The sequence below is a fragment of the Felis catus genome, chromosome X (assembly GCF_018350175.1).
Source record: "Felis catus isolate Fca126 chromosome X, F.catus_Fca126_mat1.0, whole genome shotgun sequence".
NCBI classification, from domain to species: Eukaryota; Metazoa; Chordata; class Mammalia; order Carnivora; family Felidae; genus Felis; species Felis catus.
The window spans coordinates 81,287,252-81,311,558 of NC_058386.1; the positions used below are offsets into that span (position 1 = coordinate 81,287,252).

At 36.2% G+C, this 24,307-nt stretch overlaps 1 long non-coding RNA gene across 1 annotated transcript; it reads right to left on the reverse strand.

The window, feature by feature from the left end:
• Positions 1–1,394: 1,394 nt before the first annotated feature.
• On the reverse strand, positions 1,395–22,116 carry LOC111558704. Its single transcript, XR_002739802.2, has 2 exons — positions 20,921–22,116; positions 1,395–2,776 (listed from the first exon to the last, which is right to left on the reverse strand). It is a non-coding gene; the product is annotated as an uncharacterized LOC111558704 (long non-coding RNA).
• Positions 22,117–24,307: the final 2,191 nt, after the last annotated feature.

Consider the following 24,307-nt stretch of genomic DNA (forward strand, 5'->3'; position numbering starts at 1 on the left):
TCTGCTGTGGGGATTGACTTGTTACTGAAATCAAATACTTATATTCAATAGTTAGAGTATATTTCTTCCTGGACACAAATCTAAATTTTGTCTGTTTGGATACCCCTTTGACAGAGGCAGAGTATGAGTGGATGGCAGTTTTATGACTATAAAAGATATACTATGACTATAAAGATATATTATCAATTAGCTTTCATACAGAGTTTGAGAGATGTATACTTTTATAGCAGGAGGAAACTGGTATTGGTGCAATACATTCTTCCCTACATGTTGATTAGTGTCTCTCTTTTCTGGATTATTTTTGTTTGATGAGTAATGATAATTTGTTATTAAATTTTTCTGAAACCCAAGCAAAATTAATTGTCAGCTCTTTAATTATTTTTTTCCATTTCCATTTCAGTCTTCTGTTCACTGAAATGTGATTTAACTATGTTCATGCTAATTTTTGTGGCTTTCGTTCAATAAACTGCAGTGAAAATGCAGACATAATGAAATTGATTCATAAAGCAAAAATTTTAATTTTTACTTTCTTTTATCATTTAAAATGAGCTAAAAGGATTCTCATTTTGATATTAGAAAAGTGGAATTTAGGCAAGAATGAATAAAACCACCAGTATTTAAAATATTTTATAAATTGTAAATCCATTCAAACTGATTTGGACAATGATTCATTATAATCAACTAGTATTTAACATTATCAGTCTTCACCTCTTGTTAAACTGACCCATGTAATTTACAGCCCAAAAATGGAATTGTTAAATTGTACCATGTCATCTGTGAAAATTCAATAAATTCTGTTTGATTTTCTTCCAATATAAAGCTTAAATCCTTATTCATGAATATCATAACTTTGAATGTCTATAAATGTATATCACATATACGATTATGTTTGTTTAGGTGGATATGTTTATAATTGGGGAAGTATTAAGATGTTAATAACACCCTGGAATGTTTTTAAGCTGTTCTTTTTAAAAAATTTTTTTTCAACGTTTATTTATTTTTGGGACAGAGAGAGAGAGACAGAGAATGAACGGGGGAGGGGCAGAGAGAGAGGGAGACACAGAATCAGAAACAGGCTCCAGGATCCAAGCCATCAGCCCAGAGCCTGACACGGGGCTCAAACTCACGGACCGCGAGATCGTGACCTGGCTGAAGTCGGACGCTTAACCGACTGCGCCACCCAGGCGCCCCGATGTTTTTAAGCTGTTCTTAAACTACTAATAGATGTCCCAGATTTGTTTCAACCCAGAGAAAATTAGTGTCTGGGGAAGAAGGCCATAGTATAGACTTTGCATTGGTGGACAACATTATGCATCCAACTGGGCATTTGACTACCACTTTGAGACAGATTTGCGAATTATCAGAACTCTGAGAAGTTATTTTTCACAATGAACTCATTTTTAATCTTCTTTATTTTATTTTATTAAACCATAGAAATAACTCATGCTTATTAAAAATTAAAACAGATAAACATATAAAGTGAAACATAAAACTGCCTTTTTCTTACCCATCATTACAGTTAGCTACTATTACAAGTCTAATATGTTTTATGCATATAGAAACATAAATGATATATGTATTCACATTTTTAACAGAAAATTAACTGATCGTCCATTGTTCTGTTTTGCAACTTTTATTTCACTTAAAACAAATCATGTGTATCTTTCCATGCATCTCTTACTTCATTTAACTTTGTTCATGTCCTTCTGTGTAGATGATCTACATTTTTAGGTAGTCCTATCACTCAACCTTTCCCTTTAGGGTCTCTAGTTTTGGGATCATGCTGAGGCAGACTTTTCTCACCCCACAGTTTTAAAATAATTTTTTTATATTTTCTTCAAACTTAAAAAAATTGTGTGTGTGTGTGTGTGTGTGTGTGTGTGTGTGTGTGTGTGTTTAATCTTTCTGGTATGTACTTTTATGAGTGGTATGAAATAGAGAAGTAATTTTACTTCTTTTTCCCAGCCCCAGACATTGAATATGCCATAGTCTCCTCCACTTTTTGGCAGAATTTTTCATATGTTATCAGTCATAGGCTATGTACAAAATGTTATTGTTCTCTGTAAATGGAAACATTATTGTTCTTTTTGCTATCTTTGAAGTATGATATACCGAGGACAGTTGGTGAATTCCTGTATTAGAGAGCCGCTTTTATTAAAGATGAAGTTAATAGTACTGGGTTGTGAAATTAGTAATTCATTGTGTTATGGGTCTATTATGAAGACATTTAAAACACCAGAAAGATAAATACAGTGTGCTTTGGGGTATGAGCATGCCATAAGAATTTGTAAAAGGCAGTCTAGCAGATGACTTTGTGAGTATGACAACACTTCACTCAAAGCAATCTTAATATTGTCTTGGGACACATGACAGTGGATGAACTAATCAGTGTATCTGATAATTTGAAAATATGCTAGCTAATTCAATCTTCCAAGGAGGAGAGTTGTTATATATTGTTATATTTACCTTGGAACCAAAGATAAGAAACTGATCTTTTTGAAACATGGAACGAACTGTTAGATCTAGAGAGCTTGAACACTATGAATTAAGACATTTTGGTGGACACTAACAAGATAAAGTAATATTCTTATAAAATCTGGAATAGATAGAGATTTACGTTTATAAAACACACTTGAGTACAAATAAAAAATGTAATAAAAAATGAAGTAGATACCAGTGGGACATTGACACCAACACAGTTGGCTGAAGTAGCAATTGATGAAAACCTTCTGTGGATGAATTTAATAGATGTTACTCCTTTCACCAACAATATATCCTTTTAAGCAAAAGAAATAAGAAAATAATTTTAGCACATGGTCTCGTCATACTCCCTGAAAATTTGCTGGAATAGATGAAAGCTATTTTTTTTGTATTATCTTATGTTGCACCACTTCTTCAAATGTGCTTATTAACTTTGTACTTTTTAAATAGTCCTTTGTGTTTTAGACAAACACAATCATATCTATTGTAAATTGAAATTAGTTTTAACTTTCCCAATTTTATACTAATTATTTATTTTCTTATCTTATTGCAGTAGCTTTAATCTCCAAAGATACTGTTGAATAAAAATAAAGATTGTGGATAACCTTGATTTATTCCCATTTAGTGGAAATGACTCTGACATTTCATGTTTAGAATGAGGATTACTATTGATTGTTGGTAAAAAGCGCTTTTAATATTTAAGTTATTCCCTTCTGTTCCTGTTGGTATCCATTAGGAGTATATGCTGATTTTTTCCCCAATCACTTTTCAATATCTATTGAAAGAAGCATACTTTTTCTCCTTTAATATTTAAAAATTTTTTTTTCAACGTTTTTATTTATTTTTGGGACAGAGAGAGACAGAGCATGAACGGGGGAGGGGCAGAGAGAGAGGGAGACACAGAATTGGAAACAAGCTCCAGGCTCTGAGCCATCAGCCCAGAGCCTGACGCGGGGCTCGAACTCACAGACGGCGAGATTGTGACCTGGCTCAAGTCGGACGCTTAACTGACTGCGCCACCCAGGCGCCCCTCTCCTTTAATATTTTTATGAAATTAATTATATTGGTAGAATTCTTAATTTTGACATTTTTGCCTTTGTGGATCAATCCCTATTAAATCATGATATAGCTTTTTCTTGCCAACCTTCTGGGCTCTATTTGTTTATATGTTTTATAATTTGTTAATATTTTGATTTCATATTTATTATTAGTATTTTTTATAATTCTCTTTTATGTACTATTTTTAACAGATTTTGGTTTTAGGGTTGCTAGCTTTATAAAATTCTTTAGTGAATTTTCAATTTTTTTATTCTTTTCTAGTAGAGATTGAGTAACATGGATATTATCTCTTTAAAGGTTAGATAGAACTGAACTGTGAAATCATTTGATTCTGGTTACTTTTTTAGTGGTAGATCTATAATCACATTTCCAATCTCTAGTAATTTCTGTACTCAAATCCTCTGTTTCTTGAGTTAATGTTGGTAATTTCTATTAGGAAATCACCCATTATCTCTAGAGTTTTTAATTTGATGTCAGATATGTATGTAAAATTATAATTTTTAATCACATTTATATAGTTAAACCCATTATTCTTCATAATGTGTATACTTTTGCTTCCCCTCTGTTTTCACTTAGTTGTACTCATGAAGAGTCTATTTTATTGGTCTTTTCAAAGAGTCAGTTTTGGATTTTTCACTTTTACAATTGTTTATCTTGGTCATATTTTTATCTTTAACTTTTATAATTTCTTGTAGTTTTGGATATGTTTTGTTGTATTTATCTTTATGTAATTCTTCAAGAAGAGTGCTTATTTCCCTTTATATGGTCTTCTTGAATCATAATGGTAATTAAGACTTTATTTTTCATGGAGTACGGCTTTAGTCATGCTCCATAGGCTTTGATATGATGTATTCTTTGCTTTCCATATAGCTTACAACTTTAGTTTTACTTTCTGCTTTGACCCACTAGTTATTTTAGAGAACTATATAATCAGGCAGTTACATTTTATGGTGATCTTTTATTATTTATTTCTGATTTTATTTTGTTAAGATAAGAGGGTGTGCTTATAAATTGTCTCATTTTTAAAATATATTTCCTCCTTCATTTAATCTGAGTTTTTAAACTTGAAAGTAGTGTTCAAATTTTTAAAAAATATTTATTTATTTATTTATTTATTTATTTTGAGAGAGAGAGTGAAAGAGCTAGAGCATGTGTGTGCAAGCAGGGGAGGGGCAGAGAGAGAGGGAGCGAGAATCCCAAGCAGACTCCACCCTGCCAGTGTGAAGCCAGACATGGGGCTTGATCTCATGAGCTGTGAGGACATGACCTGAGCTGAAATCAAGAGTCAGATGCTTAACTGACTGAGCCACCCAGGCATCTGAAAATTTTGCTTTTTAATCCCAGAAATTATTTTTCTTGCTTTAATTATAATCCTTTCAGTGCTGTTATTATTTATTTTGCTAAAGATTATCTCTGACTCCTTCAATAGTTCTATTTCGGTGGGACATATTTTAAATTTTGCAGTGCACAGACAATGGATATGAATAGTCACTTATGGAAGTAATACAAGGGACTGGAGAAATTTGGAGAATGAAAAACTCCAAGAAAGGTCTTCTGGGAGCTATCCCTTGGAGGCAGGACTGAGATATGACTGAAATTTTATTGAAATCAATTTTATGATTCTGTGTTTATTCTTCACCATAGTCACATTTTCTTCAAACACTGTTTCTTAGACATACCTAGTGATGCCTACCTAATAGTAGATTGAATATTTTTCATAAAGTATCTTTAGACTGTTACCCATAATTTATCTGTTCTCTTACTCTGTCTACCCAATCCCTTGCACATTTGCAATGTATCAAATTAACACAGTGTTCTATTAGTACACTAAAATACAACTATTGTATTGTGCTTTGATTAGCTGTACTTTAAAAGAGCTGGGCTCAGAATTTAGTGTCTAGGAGAAAACAGACTGCAAGCAAATAAGTTTCATAGAGACCATGGATTGACCAATAGCTGATACCGTTTCCCAATGGGCTCATCTTGCTTATGTCTCCAAGGGAAACCTCTGAAGAGTAAGAAAGAAGAAAATAATACAATTATTTGCTAAGGGATGAGGTGACAGATACTGAAAACTATTGAACATTTCCAAGTGCTCACTTACTGAAATCCTGGAAAAAGAGTGCCATTTCTCCCTTTCCTTGAAGATGGTTTCTTATTTATTTTCAAAGCAGAGATTTAATATTTCACTGGAGATTATAAATATATACATTTTACATGTATGCATATATGATAGATTATGTTTCAGATATAAACTTATGTTCTTGTTTTTCTCTTACACAATATTTCTTACTTTTCCATTTTCCTCATTCCTCTTTTCAAGAAAGGTTTATGGAAGGGATTTGTGATTTCCCAAGGCCCAAACACATGAAAATATCATACTAGGTATAGTTGGTGCTCTGGACAAAGATGTACCTGGTTACAGTTTTATTTGTATTCAGCCTGCTGAAGACTCAGTGTGTTCAATATGAGTATTCATGTCTTACTTCAGTTGTGCCACAGTCTCTTCAAAGACTGCCTTTTCCTCATTGTCTCTAGTTTCTCTTTTTGGAAATTATTCTAGACATATTTGAATACTTTACATTCTTTCTGCCATGTAGTCTAACGTCTCATTTATATTTTGTACCATTTCATCTTTTGGGGCTCATTTCAGGTAATTTTTTGAGATCTCTGTTTTGATGTCTTAATTATCTCTTTGCTTTTGAGTTTAACCTCTGCCAGTGCCATACACATTTCACCAGTTCCAGATTATTTTTTTGTTGGTTTGTATCCTTTGGGTTATCTAAAATGTAGGAACTGAATTCAGTCCCATACTGATGGGTGGAGTTGGCCTAGGTTCTGATTGCTCCCAGGGGGCTCTTTATCTACCAACACCCTCACATAAAAGATAAGCAAAGCCATATTTTTGCTGTGAGGAAAGGTTTTTTAGTCATCATTTTCATGTACTGGTTGTGCTTCTGTGGGGTCTGGGTTTAGACAGTAGCTCAGTACCAGCTTCCTACCTTCCACTGCCTAGAAGCATTGTCTTCTGTCATTATGCGGAATTAAAATCCTGGTTCCCAGCCCTTCAAACCAATATCCATCTGTTTGTCTTCATCTCCCGCTCAATGTTGTTAGTTATTTCTGATTCTTGGGGATTTCTGTTTCATGATTATGAGCTTGACTATATTACTATTTTTAGAGGGGATGCATATTCTATTATTTCTGTGAGTTTCAAGTGGGAAGAGGGAAGTTTTCTGAGTCAGTTCAGTCTGCCATTGACTGGAAGCTTCTAAAATAGGTTTGTTGGATTGAATTGTATATATGACTTATGGTCATGTCTCTTAAGAGACATCTGGGGTGGTGGTGGAGGTGGCTGCTTTATATTACTTCAATCCAGATAGTATAGGGTCTTATCAAGCTTTTTATATCCCAGCATAGCAAAGGTAGGAAGCAGCAGAGAAAGTCTTGATCAATCAAGGATGGCACAGAAGCAAATAGACAGCCATCATGTCCAAAGGGGCCACAAGGAAGGAATGAGAATGGTAAATTTTGTAGATGACACCAGAACCACATGGTGTCTTTCCTTTCAATAATTCTAAGGCACTCTATAAGTATCCTTGAACTTAGACACAACCATAGAGGAAATAGCAGATCTTGAACTGATACCATTTTGGTCACCCCCATGTAGTGAGAAGACAAAAATGAAATTATGAGTATTGCTATAGAAAATAAAAGTCGGATGTCTTAAATACTTGAATTTGTAGACTAGGCTTTATCACAATTACATAAAAATATATGCACATATATGTACATACAGATTTGTATATGAATAATAAAATAGCTAGAAGGATATACCACAATGTGTTAGCTATGGTATTCTGTAGCAGTGAGATTACAAGACATTTATATTGTCTTTTTTGCCTAGTTGACTATACTTTTCTTATTTCAACTCAAATTCCCTTCCTTAGGGAATTTTTCCCATATCTACTGCCTCAGAGTGTGTCTTGATCTTCTGGTATGTACTTTTATTTTATTTTTTTAATTTTTTAATGTTTTATTTATATTTAAGAGAGAGAGACAGAGTGCGAGTGGTGAAGGGGCAGAGAGAGATGGAGATAGAATCTGAAGCAGGCTCCAGGCTCTGAGCTGTCAACCCAGAGTCTGATGCGGGGCTCAAACCCACAAACCACAAAATTATGACCTGAGCCAAAGTCAGACACTTAACTGACTGAGCCACCCAGGTGCCCCTGGTGTATACTTTTCTATGTCTGTGTTCTATTCCTTCTCTGTACTTCTATGAAATTATAATTATACATACACTTGTGTGATTACTTGGTTTATGTATATCCTCCACTAGTCTGTGAGCTTCATGAGTGCAAAGGCCTAGTCTGTTTTTCTTACCATTGTATTCTCAGTAACTTGTATAGGCACTAAATAAAGACTTATTAAATGAATAAATGAATACATTTCTGCATTTTGGAATCTTTTCACAATTACTGTATTAATTTCATTATTAAAAGAAAGTAAAAATCATCCCATTTAGAAAAAAATATAAACATACCTTCTATTTATTTTGATTCCTAATACCTTTGAGGGTCATACTTACCATTAACAATGTGTTGGTAATTATATTCTCTCTCCTGAAAAATCCACATACACCCTCCTTTCACTCCCAACACACAATCTTGCATACACTTTCCGGGTGCTTTTACTTGGCTAAGAACACTTGGTCTATCTAGGTTAATCAGTATGGTCAGTGGGTGAGAATTCCTTGGATACTAGCTTAAGCCTGGCTTAGGGGCCACCAGGTAGGAGGTGGACTGGCAGGCAGAAAACTTGCAGCACGGCTAGGCTCCTCCTGGGTTCTCTGGAGTTTGGGGATGAAAGACCTGCCAGACTGCACTCCTCAGGCTAGGTGGGAGGCAGAAGAAATGATTCAAGGCAGCTTCTACTTAGGTATCATGAATAAGGACTGAGAACAAGTGGGTTTTTGGGGATTGCCCCACAGCAATCACTTCTTTAGGCTTCATGGAAACCCTCAGCTGTAAAGGCATAGGAGGAATCTCATTCTGGTTTCCATTGGTAGGAATAATGCACCCATCTATGCTGGGACTGAATTATCTCTATCGGAATCTGGGAGAGGGATGGAGAGGGTCAAAAGGCATTTACTTAGGTCACCACCTTCATCACTTGTTCATGTAATTCCTTGGAGCCAGCAGCAGAGTCAGTTACCTGAATGCAAATAATGATAGGCTCTGGAATATAGGAAGGGGCCAGGGGACAGCACCTTCTCTCACTCTTGACGGGACAGGAAGGATCAAACCATCTCTGCATCCCTCACACTCCACACTCTGAGCTGTCTCAGTCTCACAGCTCTTCCCTTTGCCCAGAGCTGAATCTCGTTGTTCAGAAGGATTCAGTCTAAAAACTTATTAAATATCTTAGCATGTTTATTAACACTTCTTATATAGAAAAATTATACAATTTTTATATATTAGTTGGTATATATTAGTAATATTAGTTGGACTATGCCTCCCTCTTAGGCTGGAAAATATTTTCATGACAGATTTTTCTTCATATTGATTTCTTGTTGATTTTTCAGTGAAAATAATTTCATTGCCTTTTTTCTGATGGTGAAAATGATTGCATGTTGGTGCTTATTTTTAAAGGCTGCAATAGTACTGGAAAATATGAGGAAATAAAAATCTCATGTTTACTCCCTGTCTCTACTGCTGACCTCTTGCCCACTCTCTAATCCCAATTCCTGCCCACCCACATTCCCATTTTAGTGGATGGACATGGTGGCTGAGGAAATGGAAAATATTACTTCCTGTAAAGTTGAAGGTTGAGGGAGGGGCCTGGGGATCAGACTAGCCCTGAGAAAGGTATCAATGAGTCTGAAGACATTTGAAAGAAAGTTACCCAGAGTCAGGAAAAGCAGGCAATGTAACCATCATCCTGAATGACTAATATCTTTTAATGACATTTTATAATTCCTTTTACAAAGCTCTTATCCATTGTGGCAAGGGTTTGTTAGTGCTCCCCTATAACCATGCTGTCTGCTTCCTCCTGGGCACCCAACTAGATGACAATGATCAGTTGTCCCTTATGAATGAATGTGGCCATAAGACTGAGTTTAGACCAATGAGTTGCAGAAGTGATGTATGTCATTTCCAAATTTTCTCTCATAAAACTGCATGCCTGTTCTGTGCTGTTTTTTTCCTATCTACCAGATGAATGGAGAGAATGCTGAGTACCTAGTAGAGAGTGGAGTATAATAAGATGGAATGAGCCTGGGACCCTGAATAGGCATTTGCAGCAAAAACTCACTACTGATCTGGAACATTAACTTGAGACTCTTTTGTGAGTGGGAAATAATTTTCTAAAAAGGCATACTATTGAGTCTTTTGTTACAACAGTTGTAGCTTTTTAAGCTACTATGACATTAATGGATTTCTTTCCTTATTTATTTTTTTAGACTTCAGATGATGAGGATTATACTAACTATATTCCTATATTCCTTCCTTCATACCATGCTATTTGCATTGGTCTAATCAAAATCTTTCCCTCTTTATTCATTCATTTACTACTTTGTTTCCTTTTATCTCTATTCCTCACTTCCATCCTCCACTCTGGAGACTACTGACCTAATATATTTGATGTGCATATTTTTGTTTGACTTCTTTTAAAACTCAAATTATTTTATATGCATGAATTTTTATTTACTTTTATTTTGGGGGGAATACTTGCTATGCATAATACATTTATTAGTGAATATCCCTCTGAAATTAGCAACAATATATAAAAAATTATGATTGTACTACTTGGTCAAGCAGAACTAGCAACTTTCACTTTTAAAAAGTAAAAATCTGTCAAAATGTCAATCAGTAAATACACATATAAAATACAACATACTAGTTATGTTAAATGCTATAAGCTAATGTGAATCCCACAGAATGGAAAAAAAACACACTTAAGCTTTAAGAATCATTTTTTCTTTGTATATTAACATTATCTCAAATACATACATGGGAAAAATGAGGTAACTGTAAATGTGTAAGGAACAGGTCCCTGCCAAATTATATCACAGAGCTTGAGTGCTGAGCCCTGCCAGAACTTGGGGCAGAGGTATAGTGCCCACTGTCATGCTTAGGCCAGAAGTTGGTAAATAAATGAGTAAACAATGACAAGCCCCCACCACAGGAAATCATTGGTAACATGGCATCTACAGCAAGGTCAGCAAATCACAAACATCTTAAAAAATTGTTTTATAAATCTTTTTTAAAAATGATTTTTTAAAAAATGTTGTGTTTCCTCCCCATTGCTGCTTATTGTAATCATTGCTGCAGCCGACACACAATCCATGATCCTGTTTCCACCTGCCCCAGAAAACTTAAGGATTCTGAAAACCTTTTGTTGGGTGGGAAAAGGTCAGGGGTTGGAGAGAGTGGTTCTCTGTGTAAAACACGTGGGGTTTAAACACTGCTATAAATATAGAAATGTCACCTGGAGTTATCTACAATAAGACTTTGGGTTCCACGGAGTGGGGCCAGGCTGATGGGTCCCCATGGCAGGCTGAGGGGAGGCAGGGAGCCAGGGCTGATCCGGGGAGAAGGAGAGCTGTTAGAGCACCCCTGGGGCAGCAGGCGACAAAGGCTGCCTACTAGGATGTCCTGGCTCCACACGTGGTTAGTCCAGGCAGCAACCCCAACTGGGGGTTGGACAGGAAAGGAAAGGGACCAGGGAGGGAAAAGGTGGGAGCTCAGCCAGACCCTATAGGGGGCTTCTTCCAGATTTTGGAGGCAGGACTCAGGCTGGGAGGGGGACCCTGGAGGTGGGAACCATACCTGGAGGAGACTAGGCCAGTCAGTTGGGAGACAAGCCCTGGTTGGAGGGAGAAATGCCCTGAATGTGTATGGTTCCAGAAGGCTCTGGGGACATGTGTGGTACAGTGCATGGCAGTTATCAGCTGAGCAAAGATCACCCCCTAACTCTGCCCATGACCACCAGCTGCACAGTCCAGCCCAAGCTGTACACAAGCATGCAGACCAGGCGGCACCACCAGACCATTTCCTGCCCTCTTGGCACTTGGTTCTGGTTGGTCTGTATATCCTCCATTAAACCAAAGAAAACAAATTGTTTAAAAATCCACATTCCCAAATCCTACATGTGATTTTGGACCAAATAAATAAAAAAACCTGCTGCTCCTCATGTTCATGTAAAACAGAGAGGAGAGATGGGGTATGGGTCTGGACCCCATCACTGCCAAGGAGGGATGGTCATCAGGAGCACAGGAGGTCACTCTCCCCTGCATGGCCCAGGTCCCTTTGGGATACATGCCACCCCAGCTCAGGGCCTGTCCCCATCTGCTCAGGAGATTGACTCTGATATTTTAATTTAGATAACGGTATGGTACTGTGGTTCTCATTGTTTCTTTTCCCCACTCAGCAGTATTTTAGAAAATATGTTACATGTTACTCTGTGTACATCTAATCTGTAGTCTTTTTCTTTTTAATGTTTATTCATTTCTGACAGAGTGAGCGGGGGAGGGGCAGAGAAACAGGGGGGCAGAGGACCTGAGTTGACATCACTGAGCCTGAAATGGCTCGAACTCACAAACCATGAAATCATGACCTGAGCCCAAGTCAGACACTTAACCGACTGAGTCATCCAGGTGTCCCTAATCTGGAGTTTTTAATTGTTGTTTGATATACCACAGTGTTCATCTACTCTAATCTACTTCAGTTTCCTAGAAACAAAATCTAGACTGCTTCCGATTTCCTACTACCTCAAACGCTGTAATGAATGTCATCATACATGTTCCCTTACATGCCTATGTGAGATTTGTTCTGGAATATATGTAAAATAAATGGAGTTTTGGGCCATAGGAAATATATATAATTATTTTAATTAAGTACTGCCAGACTGTTTTTTGGATTAGCAGCTCCAGTCTAAAATCTAATCAGCTGTATGTGTTGAAGTTCCTATATTTGTGGACACTTACTAACAATTGGTATGTCTCAGCTTTCTAATTGCCAGCCAAATAGGTGTAAATACATTTCTAATTGTATTGTAATCAGCAATTATCTGATTAATAATGAGTTTGAACATCTCTTCATGTATTTTTTTTTAATGTTTATTTATTTATTTTGAGAAAGGGACAGAGCAAGCAGTGAAGGGGCAGAGAGAGAGGGAGAAAGAGAAAATCTCAAGCAGGCTCCACAACGTTAGTGCAGAGCCCAAGTCAGGGCTCAATCTCATCAACCCTGAGATCATGACCTGAGCCTAAATCAAGAGTCAGACCCTTAACCGAGTCACCCAAGCACCCCTCCGTGTATTTCTAAGTATTTTGGTTTTCCTCTTATCTGATTGTACTTTTTATATATTTTGCAAATTTAGGGTGGTGTGTTCCTGTCCTTTTCGTTTGGATTTGCAGGAGTACTTTATGTATGCTGGATACTAATTCTCTGTTAGTTTAACATATTGCAAATATGTTTTTTTTTCATCTGTTATCTATTAACATTGTTCATAGTGTCCTTTATTGAAATTCTCATTTTAATGTAATCAAATCTATTAATCTTTTTTGCCATATGGTATATAGTTCCCAGGTTCTGTTTAAGACACTGTTATCCAATTCGAGGCCACAAAGATATGCTTCTCTATTATCTTCTGTTAGCTTCATAATTTTAACTTTCATATTTAGTTCTTTCATCCTCTGGTGTCCAGATTTATATTTGGTGCTAGTCAGGAGTCCAGTTTTATTTTTCTTCAAATAGTGAGCCAGTCTTCCCAATATAATGTACTAAACTCTTCGTCCTTTCTCCATTGATTTGTGGTGCCAATTTTATACTATATTAGGTTTCTATATTTACTTACATCTGTCTCTATGTCTTTTCATTTATCTATTTATCTCTTCCATATTGCTTTTATTACTGTGATATGGCGGGGACAGCTAATACTGACCAAATGATCTTTGTACTTCCCTACTTTCCCAGCCTGCCTTGCGCTTGGATTGGGACCACGTGACCAGACTCAGACAAGGTACTATAAACAAAAGCAATGTAAATGACTTCTGGGCCAAGGTAGTTTAAACACCTGTAAAAAAGACCATGTATTAAGATGGAGGAGCCAAAAGATGGAAGAAACCTTGGATCAGTGAGTAACTGCATGGAAGACTGGAGAGTTGCTCAAACCTTATTAAATTTTATGTAAACAAGAAATAAACATTTATTTATTTCACTGAGATTCTGGGGTTCCTTTGTTAATGCAGCATAGCCTTTTGTTACCTTGACTAATCTATATGGTTTTGTAGTATATCTTACTATCTGGTTGAATAAGTATCTCCTCTTAATCCTTATTTCTCAAAATTGACATAACTCTTTTAAGGTGAATACCTTCATATAAATGTTAGACTGTGTCAATTAAGCTTTGATAGATTTTTTTTAACCTTAAGCCAATTTTGCTTTCCAATATTGATCGTGATATATTTTTGTACATTGCTGGATTCTACTTGCTTGTATTTTGTTGTAAATTTCCACATATATGTTTATAAGTGAGACATGTACAATTTTCCTTTTTCATACTGACTTTTTATGATTTTGATATAAAGGTTAATACTAGTCTTGTAGAATATATTGGACAGTATTACTTCTTTCTGTTCTCTGGAAGAGTTTGTATAAGACTTGAATTATCAATTATATATGGGCTTGTTTTGAGGGGCAGAGGGACTTTTAACCTACGTATTTGTTTCCACAGTGGTTATAGGAATCTTTGGCTTTTTCTTTTTGAGTCAGTTTTGGTAAGTTCTATTTTTCAAGGAATTCATCAAATTCGTCCCTGTTTTCAAATTTATTATCATAAAGTTAGTCATAATATTATCTTTAAAAATCTCTGCTTTTGCAATATTATGTCTTTTTGTTCATTGCTAATAGTTTATTTATATTTTTTCTTGACTACTCTCACCAAAGATTTGCCTTTTTTATTATACCATTAAAAGGAAGAACTTTTGTCTCTGGTAATACTGTCTAATGTATTTTTGCTTTTTATTTGATCTATCTTTTGCTCTTGTCTTTTTCATTCTTCTGTCTTTACATTTATTCTCTTAGTCTTTTTCTAACTTAATTTGGATACCTAGCTTATTGATTTTTGTTGTTTTTTTAGTCTAACATAACATTTTAAAATAATAACAGCTTCTTTGAGAGATAATTCACATACTAAACAGTTCACTTTTTAATGTGTACAATTCAACATTTCTTAGTATATTCACAGGGATGTGCAACCATCACCATGATAAATTTTAAAACATTTTTATCACCTCCCCCCAAAACCTTGAACCCATTAGCTGTCACTCTCCATCTCTCCTTTACTTCCCCTTCAGCCTTCATCAACCACAATTCTACTCTCTGTCTCTGTAGATTTACCTATATGAAAAATATTGTATACCATAAAAATTTAAGAACATAAATTCACCTTGAAATATTATTTTTACTGAATTCTACAAATTTGATATTCAGTATTTTAATTATTACTCAGTTTTCAGTATTTAAAATTTTCCATTATGTTTCCTTTTTAAAAATATGAATTACTTAGAAGCATGTTTTAAAAACCCCAAACACATGGGATTTTTAAAAATCTTATCTTGTTATTGTTTTCTATCCTATTTTCATTTGGTCAGATAAGATGATCTTTATGATAGTGATTCTTAGAAATTTGTTGAGACTTGCTTTATGGTCAAGTACATGATTAATTATTGTAAATTTTCTATGTAGCTTAAGAAGAAAGTGTATTCTCCTATTATTGGGGCAGGATTCTGTATATGTCCATTAAATCAGCCTGTTGATTGCATTGTTCACTATTCTATATCTTTACTATTTTTTGTTCTCCTTGTCTTTTGAATACTTTACAGAAGTATGTTGAATTTTCTCATGTGATTGTTGGTTTGTTCATTTCTTTTTATAGTTCCATAACATTTTTCTTTATATATTTTGAGGTTACCTTATTAAATTCCCATGCATTTATTTATTTATTTATTTTTCATTATATGAAATTTATTGTCAAATTGGTTTCCATACAACACCCAGTGCTCATCCCAAAAGGTGCCCTCCTCAATACCCATCACCCAACCTTCCCTCCCTCCCACCCCCCATCAACCCTCAGTTTGTTCTCAGTTTTTAACAGTCTCCTATGCTTTGGCTCTCTCCCACTCTAACCTCTTTTTTTTTTCCTTCCCCTCCCCCATGGGTTTCTGTTAAGTTTCTCAGGATCCACATAAGAGTGAAACCATATGGTATCTGTCTTTCTCTGTATGGCTTATTTCACTTAGCATCACACTCTCCAGTTCCATCCACATTGCTACAAAAGGCCATATTTCATTCTTTCTCATTGCCACGTAGTATTCCATTGTGTATATAAACCACAATTTCTTTATCCATTCATCAGTTGATGGACATTTAGGCTCTTTCCATAATTTGGCTATTGTTGAGAGTGCTGCTATAAACACTGGGGTACAAGTGCCCCTATGCATCAGTACTCCTGTATCCCTTGGGTAAATTCCTAGCAGTGCTATTGCTGGGTCATAGGGTAATTCCCATGCATTTAGAATTATTTTTTTTTTGTGATTTGAACCTTTTATTATCATTCAACAAAACCTTTATCTTTAAATAATAATAGATTTACAAGGAGTTGCAAAGATAGTACAGAGACGTCTTCCATACAATTCAGTTTCCCCCAATGATTACACCTTACATAACTATAGTGTAATAACAAAGTTAGGAAACTGACATTAGTACACTGTGTACATAGTTTTACACTATTTTATCACACCACTGCAATCAAGATACAGAATTGTTCTATCACGGCAAAGATCTCCTTTGTGCTACCTCTTTCTAGTCACACACATTCTCCACCCGACCATCCCTAATGCCTAGCAACCACTAATCTGTTCTCCATCTCTATAATTTTTTCATTTCAAGAATGTTATATAAATGGAATCATACGGTATGTGGCATTTTGAGATTGGCTTTTTTCTCTTTCCTACTCAGTATAATGCCCTTGAGATTCATTCAAGTTGTTGTGTGTATCAATAGTTCATCCTTTTCATTAGCAAATAGTATTTAATGATATAGATGTACAATTTATTTAACCATTCACCTATTTTTATCTTTAATAATGTTTTTTGTCTTAAAATATATTTTGTCTGATATTAATTTGGCTTTGCCAACTTCCTTTTGGGTAGTGCTTATATGGTATATTTTCACATATTTTACTTTCCAAGTTTCTGCATACTTATTCCTTAGCATGTGGCTGGATTTAAAAAATATGACAATATCTTTTAACTACTAAGTTTAGCCCATTTTCACTTATTATGAATACTAATGCATGTGAACTATTGTGCTTTCTATTTGTATTGTGTTTTTGAGGCTCTACTTTTCTCATTTCTTACCTTCTTTTGGATTTTTTTTTGTTAGTACATTTTTTCTTTACTGCCTTAGACATCATACATTCTATTATTTTAGTAGTCTCTTCTGAAATTTTATTTTTCATATCTAACTTAAGTCTAGAGCTAATCAGTACAGTATATAAATAGTAGGTGACAGCTCAATTACAATTAATATGGACTGATATAAATTTATGTTCTTAGGCACCCTGAAAACCTATAATTTTCTTTTTTGTTCTGATATTGCAGTATCACCACCAGACCTAAGGTGTTTTTATATTTTGAAGTATGACTCTCAAAGAGAGCATATGAGACAAATTGTTATTTATTTTCCTTATCAGCAGGTCATAGTGCGAACTATTTTTTAAAGGCCCAGAAAGACTCAGGATTTCCCATATCACCTATTTTGATTACCAGTGTTCCCAGTTTCACTAAAGAAATGTGGTATTCCAGAAAGGGAAGGAAAACTTCCAGACTCATTCTATGAAGCCAGTATTACTTTGATTCCTAAACCAGACAGAGACCCAGCAAAAAAAGACAACTACAGGCCAATATCCCTGATGAATATGGGTGTAAAAATTCTCAATAAGATACTAGCAAATCGAATTCAACAGCATATAAAAAGAATTATTCACCATGATCAAGTGGGATTCATTCTTGGGATGCAGGGCTGGTTCAACATTCGCAAATCAATCAACGTGATATATCACATTAACAAAAGAAAAGAGAAGAACCATATGATCCTGTCAATCGATGCAGAAAAGGCATTTGACAAAATTCAGCAACCTTTCTTAATAAAAACCCTCGAGAAAGTTGGGACAGAAGGAATGTACTTAAAGATCATAAAAGCCATTTATGAAAAGCCCACAGCTAACATCATCCTCAATGGGGAAAAACTGAGAGGTTTCTCCCTGAGATCAGGAACACGACAGGGATGTCCACTCTCAACGCTGTTGTTCACATAGTGTTGGAAGTTATAGCATCAGCAATCAGACAACAAAAGGAAATCAAAGGCATCCAAATTGGCAAAGATGAAGTCCAGCTTTCACTTTTTGCAGATGACATGATACTATACATGGAAAATCCAATAGACTCCACCAAAAGCCTGCTAGAACTGACACATGAATTTAGCAAAGTTGCAGGATACAAAATCAGTGTACAGAAATCAGTTGCATTCTTATACACTAATAATGAAGCAACAGAAAGACAAATAAAGAAACTTATGCCATTCACAATTGCACCAAGAAGCATAAAATACCTAGGAATAAATCTAACCAAAGATGTAAAGGATCTGTATGCTGCAAACTATAGAAAGCTTATGAAGGAAATTGAAGAAGATATAAAGAAATGGAAAAACATTCCGTGCTCATGGATTGGAAGAATAAATATTGCCAAAATGTCAATACTACGCAAAGCTATCTACACATTCAATGCAATCCCAATCAAAATTGCACCAGCATTCTTCTCGAAACTAGAACAAGCAATCCTCAAATTCATATGGAACCACAAAAGGCCCCGAATAGCCAGAGTAATTTTGAAGAAGACCAAAGTAGGAGGCATCACAGTCCCAGACTTTAGCCTCTACTACAAAGCTGTCATCATCAAGACAGCATGGTATTGGCACAAAAACAGACACATAGACCAATGCAATAGAATAGAAACCCCAGAACTAGACCCACAAAGGTATGGCCAACTAATCTTTGACAAAGCAGGAAAGAACATCCAATGGAAAAAAGACAGTCTCTTTAACAAATGGTGCTGGGAGAACTGGACAGCAACATGCAGAAGATTGAAACTAGACCACTTTCTTACACCATTCACAAAAATAAACTCAAAATGGATAAAGGACCTGAATGTGAGACAGGAAACAATCCAAACCTTAGAGGAGAAAGCAGGAAAAGACCACTCTGACCTCAGCCGCAGCAATTTCTTACTTGACACATCCCCAAAGGCAAGGGAATTAAAAGCAAAAATGAACTACTGGGACCTTATGAAGATAAAAAGCTTCTGCACAGCAAAGGAAACAACCAACAGAACTAAAAGGCAACCAACGGAATGGGAAAAGATATTCGCAAATGACATATCAGACAAAGGGCTAGTATCCAAAATCTATAAAGAGCTCACCAAACTCCACACCCAAAAAACAAATAATCCAGTGAAGAAATGGGCAGAAAACATGAATAGACACTTCTCTAAAGAAGACATCCGGATGGCCAACAGGCACATGAAAAGATGTTCAACGTCGCTCCTCATCAGGGAAATACAAATCAAAACCACACTCGGATATCACCTCACGCCAGTCAGAGTGGCCAAAATGAACAAATCAGGAGACTATAGATGCTGGCGAGGATGTGGAGAAACGGGAACCCTCTTGCACTGTTGGTGGGAATGCAAATTGGTGCAGCCACTCTGGAAAGCAGTGTGGAGGTTCCTCAAAAAATTAAAAATAGACCTACCCTATGACCCAGCAGTAGCACTGCTAGGAATTTATCCAAGGGATACAGGAGTGCTGATGAGTAGGGCCACTTGTACCCCAATGTCCATAGCAGCACTCTCAACAATAGCCAAATTATGGAAAGAGCCTAAATGTCCATCAACTGATGAATGGATAAAGAAACTGTGGTTTATATACACAATGGAATACTATGTGGCAATGAGAAAGAATGAAATATGGCCCTTTGTAGCAACGTGGATGGAACTGGAGAGTGTGATGCTAAGTGAAATAAGCCATACAGAGAAAGACAGATACCATATGGTTTCACTCTTATGTGGATCCTGAGAAACTTAACAGAAACCCATGGGGGAGGGGAAGGAAAAAAAAAAGAGGTTAGAGTGGGAGAGAGCCAAAGCATAAGAGACTCTTAAAAACTGAGAACAAACTGAGGGTTGATGGGGGGTGGGAGGGAGGGAAGGTTGGGTGATGGGTATTGAGGAGGGCACCTTTTGGGATGAGCACTGGGTGTTGTATGGAAACCAATTTGACAATAAATTTCATATATTGAAAAAAATAAGAAATGTGATATTCCATTGTGTATGTAAACCACAATTTCTTTATCCATTCATCAGTTGATGGAATGAGAAAGAATGAAATATGGCCTTTTGTAGCAACATGGATGGAACTGGAGAGTGTTATGCTAAGTGAAATAAGTCATAGAGAGAAAGACAGATACCATATGTTTTCACTCTTATGTGGATCCTGAGAAACTTAACAGAAGACCATGGGGGAGGGAAAGGGAAAAAAAAGTTAGAGAGGGAGGGAGGCAAACCATAATAGACTCTTAAAAACTGAGAATACTGAAGGTTGATGGGGGGTGGGAGGGAGGGGAAAGTGGGTGATGGGCATTGAGGAGGGCACCTGTTGGGATGAGCACTGGGTGTTGTATGGCAACCAATTTGGCAATAAATTTCGTATTAAAAAAAAATGTGGTCAAGTGGTGAATTCAACTGATACTACAATTAAATAGTAGACCAATTTCTAAACTCATTCTTCAAATTATCTTGGTCTGACAGCTTTAAGTGGAAGACAATTCTTGTATGAGAATTCTATAAAGGCTCTATTTTATCTTTTATATTGAATCAGGTATTCCATAATTTAGTCTACTCATTGTTTTCACTGGAAGTTGGTCAGTGTCCTTAGAAACAAATATCTGATACCAACTAATTCTTTTTCTCCATGAAGTCATTCTATAGGAACAACTATTTGTCACGTAAGACCTATTATAAGAGGGAAAGCGCTCAGTTAATTGTAGGCTATTAGTTTTCAAACCCAGATTGTGGAAGGTAGTCTCATTTTTACTTTCCCCATTTCAACCCAAATATCCCATGCTTTTTTGAGACTCTATTATTTACTACCCTATTTCTGACTTACTTTTAGTCTGTAGCCATTGCTTAAGCACACAAAAGGAATATAAGGAAATATACTGTGATATATCTTACAAGTAGTGGCAAATGGAATAACCTGACCTGATGAAAGGTGGAAACAGGTGCAGCATTAGGGATTCCAATAGCAGCAGTTTGTATCACTTCAGCCTTGTGCTTGGCGAGTAAAACAACAGCCCTGTGTTCTCAGTCTTTGCATTTATCTGTTCATATTATTGAAGAAAAAGAACATGATCACTTCATAATCCGATTGTTTACCCAGACCAATAAATTAAAGCAAGGAAGCACTATTCAGTGCAAACATGGTTGTAAGAATTGTTCCATTTTACCCATGCCCTGGACACACAATGTAAAAAGTAAAAACTATAGTACAGAATGTCTAAAGAATGTTTCAACAGTCATATTTTAGGAATAATAGAACAGTACATTTCCTGTAAAGTTAAATCTTTTCAAATAACTATTCTTATGTCTCAGCCACACCTGGGCTATGCTGTTGATCTTTCACATGTAATGTGATTTAAGACACAAAAACTGAGACTTCAGGAAATGAAATATTTGCTTATTGTGTGATTCTTAGCTCATTCATAAGGCCAGATTTACATTTCTCTGTGCCAGAATACATTTCATCAGAAGTGGATTGAAGTTTCCACTGCTAGAGTAAAGGAAGCTGGGTGGACTACCCTAATAGCTGGAATTGAACCAAGAGATGCTGATGCATCCATCCTCAGTATATGAGCTCAAACACCACCTCTACCTCACCCAGGAGAAGACATTACAGTTCCAGATTGACATCTTTTCAGATACTCCTTACTAAGGGCTCAAACAATCTTGGGTCTAGCCTTACCCAGGGTCACCTTGTTACTACAGCAATGGTATTCTTTATTAAATGGCCATGGGTTTGATGTTATATGAATTACAATGGTCATAGTAAAACCGAGGAAGATCAACATTAGGCTCTGGATCCTCCATCATTTCTCCTCCAAGGAGAAAAAAAGCCTTTAGCCTTTTTCATTATCACCACAGATTGCTTCAGAAAATCCTTAGGCTATGATTGTGGATGCAAGTTTTGCAAAATTCTGATTTTGCTTGAAAGCTCAAGTATTATTGTTGGTGACAAATACAGTCAATGTTTACTTTGAAGGTTCACACATTCATTTTCAAGAAAATGTCTGCCCAATACCCAAGTCTGAAAAACCAGTTTTTCTACTATTCTTTCAAGTAGAAATGGCACTCCATAAAAACAAACAAACAAACAAACAAACAAAAAACAAAAACCAGAATATCCAATGGAAAAAAGTCTCCTTAACAAATGGTGCTGGGAGAACTGGACAGCAACATGCAGAAGGATGAAACTAGACCACTTTCTCACACCATTCACAAAAATAAACTCAAAATGGATAAAGGACCTGAATGTGAGACAGGAAACAATCCAAACCTTAGAGGAGAAAGCAGGAAACAACCTCTCTGACCTCAGCCGCAGCAATTTCTTACTTGACATATCCCCAAAGGCAAGGGAATTAAAAGCAAAAATGAACTATTGGGACCTCATGAAGATAAAAAGCTTCTGCACAGCAAAGGAAACAATCAATAAAACTAAAAGGCAACCAACGGAATGGGAAAAGATATTTGCAAATGACATATCAGACAAAGGGCTAGTATCCAAAATCTATAAAGAGCTCACCAAACTCCACACCCAAAAAACAAATAATCCAGTGAAGAAATGGGCAGAAAACATGAATAGACACTTCTCTACAGAAGACATCCAGATGGCCAACAGGCACATGAAAAGATGCTCAACGTCGCTCCTCATTAGGGAAATACAAATCAAAACCACACTGAGATATCACCTCATGCCGGCAGAGTGGCTAAAATGAACAAATCAGGAGACTATAGATGCTGGCGAGGATGTGGAGAAACGGGAACCCTCTTGCACTGTTGGTGGGAATGCAAACTGGTGCAGCCACTCTGGAAAACAGCGTGGAGGTTCCTCAAAAAATTAAAAATAGACCTACCCTATGACCCAGCAGTAGCACTGCTAGGAATTTACCCAAGGGATACAGGAGTGCTGATGCATAGGGGCACTTGTACCCCAATGTTTATAGCAGCACTTTCAACAATAGCCCAATTATGGAAAGAGCCTAAATGTCCATCAACTGATGAATGGATAAAGAAACTGTGGTTTATATACACAATGGGATACTACGTGGCAATGAGAAAGAATGAAATATGGCCTTTTGTAGCAACATGGATGGAACTGGAGAGTGTTATACTAAGTGAAATAAGTCATAGAGAGAAAGACAGATACCATATGGTTTCACTCTTATGTGGATCCTGAGAAACTTAACAGAAGTCCATGGGGAAGGTGAAGAAAAAAAAAGTTAGAGAGGGAGGGAGCTAAAGCATAAGAGACTCTTAAAAACTGAGAACAAACTGAGGGTTGATGGGGGGTGGGAGGGAAGGGAGGGTGGGTGATGGGTATTGAGGAGGGCACCTTTTGGGATGAGCACTGGGTGTTGTATGGAAACCAATCTGACAATAAATTTCATAATAAAAAAACAAAACAAAAAACAAAAAAAAACATACAAAAAAACCTTAGTGCATTCAGGGCGTAACTAAATGATCATGCAAATATATTTTTTGAGACAACCATTGTTTTAAGCTTTGCAGCAGCAGTGCTTTTTGCACATGTCCCATTCTATCACAAAATATTAAAAAGGCATATACTCAAGCATTGAGATTTAATAAAAGTAATGATTTTATTATAAATAAGGACTCTCTTCATAACATTTTATTTATTTATTTTTTGTTTTTTATTTTTAGAGAGAGAGTGTGGGAGCTGGGGAGAGGGGCAGAGGGAGAGAGTGAGAGAGGGAGAAAGAAAGAGATAAAGAGAGAGAGAGAGAACGAGAGAGAGAGAGAGAGAGGGAGAGAGAGAGAAAAAATCTTAAGCAGGCTCCATTCTCAGTGTGGAGTCCAGCACAGGGTTCCACCCCATGACCCTGGGACCATGACCTAAGCGAAATCAAGAGTCAGACACTCAACTGACTAAGCCACCCAGGTGCCCCTTCATGACATTTTAAAATGAAACTAGATTTAAAACATTTTTTTTAAATCTGTGTCTGTAAAAAGTCAATCACTACTAGTATGGTTTGGGGCACTGCATTGATCTATGCTAAGACACCAGCAGTTTTATACACCACGGCATTTTCAGCATTAGTGAAAATGTCAACCTAGTGAAAATAGCAAATAACATGTTATATTGTTTGAAAATAATTTTGACCTTACAGTTTCAGGGACCTGCAATGGTTTGTGGGGTTTATATTGAGAACCACTGATGTACAAATATGATTCCAATTCTGTGTAAAAATACACAGAGATGACATGAACATCTGCAAGAATTTTCACTGACTTTCAGTTGCAGTAGCCTTTTTAGACTGATGCCATGGACTCAAATATGGTGAATGTCTTTTC